Below are 1899 nucleotides of genomic sequence, written 5' to 3'. Positions count from 1 at the left end.
TGAAGAAGCAAAAATTTTATTGTGTAAAAACCAAGCAGACATGGGAATACAGCCTCCCATTGCAACAGGTGCTGTATGCTGTCCTTCATGGCAGTGGGGTGTGGCCAGAAGATGTCCCAGCAGGCAACAGTCATGAAACTGCAGATGTGTCCAGCTTCAGTTATGAATGGAATTATAAAACTTCAGATAAAGACTCAGCTTCTGGAAACTAAAAATAGAAGAAAAGCATATATAGTGAGAGCTTGTACTGTGTGTTCTTCAACATGCAGCTCAGTTTGACTGGACCTCACACTCCACTCCAGTTACTGCATTTCACACCAAGACCCAGAAACATCCTTCAGCTGTGTTGCTTAATTCTGGGAAGCACCACAATGGAATGAGGCACCTTGGACAGCAAGGAGACTGCAGGAGAAAGTGCTGACCCTGAGAACCCCCATGGTGATACAGTACAGAGCAGGAGCGTGCAGAAACTGTGGTATGATTATAGCCAAAAGTCTCATCAGCTGTAAAACTCATGACTTTTGGGGAGCCCCTTTCAGCCCCTGTTTGAATGGCATATTTCTTATCAGGTGCCCTTCCAAAAGAGGGATGGGATTCAGCCTGCTGGCGGCTCTTCACTTGTGCACAGCGCAGAGTCCAGTTACTGCTGTAATAGTGACAAAGTCTGGGGAAAGTGGGACATTGCATTATGCAAATTTTGCTTCCTGGAAAGAAATGTTTTATTAACACGCGCTCCCTTCTTTTGTTGGCTTAGTCAATTTGGTCACAGCTTGACACCCAATAAGTTCGTCTAAAGGCAATGGTTTTACAAAATGTTTTCCTAATCTATTTTAAACACTTAATTACAGTTGTGGCGCATTCATTAGGGACTTTGCTTTCAAACCTGGATTGCAGTAATAAATCCTAATTCTCGAAGTGTCAGTTGTAATCCGAAAATTGGATCCAAGTGGTTGTCAGAAGCAATTGCTAACTACAGGACACAGCCTGACTGGGAGCTGGAGCTGCCTGCTGCAGAGGGGGTCACCTTTGGTGCCCAGGCAGGAAGCCCAGCAGACACAGGGCTGAAGGCTATCTATAGGATAGGACCCAGAGGACACAGCTCCAGGAGTACAGAGTAGGCCCAGGCAGCAGCTTGGGGATATAGCTGCCATCACTGCTCTGAGCTCAGAGCACCCGGGGCTCGCAGCTCGGTGCTGTTACCTCACTCTTTTCCCAGGTACTTCCTCATGATGCTGCTCACGTCATCCTCCTTCCCCTCTGCCTCTGCCCGGTGGCTCTCCCCACTGCTCTCAGTGCTGCCCTTCCCGCTGCAGCCCTCCCCGTCCGACCTCCACGGCCGCTGCTTGATGCTGTCGGTGCTCCTGGAGGAGAGGATGGAGCCCGAGGACGAGGAGGAGTCGGATCGGTCCCCGCCGGGGGTCAGGCCGGGCTGTGCCACGCTCCTGCTCCTGGAGGATGCCGAATCGCCCACCACGGCCTCATCTTGGAAGCGGACAGTCAGGGCCCGATGGCCGTCCTTCCTGTCCCTGCCGGGCTTGGCCAGGCTGCTGGTGGAGCGGGATTTGCGAATGGCCGGGAGGAATTCCTCCAGCTCGGTGCTGGCTCTCCTCTCAAAGCCGAGGGTGGGGATCTTCCAGGCACAGGGGTCTCCCACCAGCCCCTCTCCCAGCCCGGTGCCCGGTGAGGCCCAGCCTGCAGCCTGCCCGTCCTCCTCGGCTGATGGCTCCAGGCGGCTCCTCCACGGCCTCGGCCCGAGCAGCTCTGGGCCGCCGAGGGACAGCAGGAGGGAATCGCAGGAACCGAATTTGGAGGCTCTTTTCAGCACAGGGGAGAGCGTGGGCTCGCCCGGCTGCTGGGCCAGGCTGCGCAGGCTGGAGGAGCGTGGCAGGCCGCCGTCGG

At 54.7% G+C, this 1899-nt stretch overlaps 1 long non-coding RNA gene across 1 annotated transcript; it reads right to left on the bottom strand.

Moving 5' to 3' along the window:
• LOC116217273 lies at positions 1-1365 on the bottom strand. Its single transcript, XR_004161613.1, has 2 exons — positions 1201-1365; positions 1-208 (listed from the first exon to the last, which is right to left on the bottom strand). It is a non-coding gene; the product is annotated as an uncharacterized LOC116217273 (long non-coding RNA).
• Positions 1366-1899: the final 534 nt, after the last annotated feature.

This window comes from Meleagris gallopavo, chromosome 17 (assembly GCF_000146605.3).
Source record: "Meleagris gallopavo isolate NT-WF06-2002-E0010 breed Aviagen turkey brand Nicholas breeding stock chromosome 17, Turkey_5.1, whole genome shotgun sequence".
Lineage (NCBI taxonomy): Eukaryota > Metazoa > Chordata > Aves > Galliformes > Phasianidae > Meleagris > Meleagris gallopavo.
Note: the sequence above shows the minus strand (reverse complement) of the source record. Positions and strands in the feature narration are given on the sequence as shown.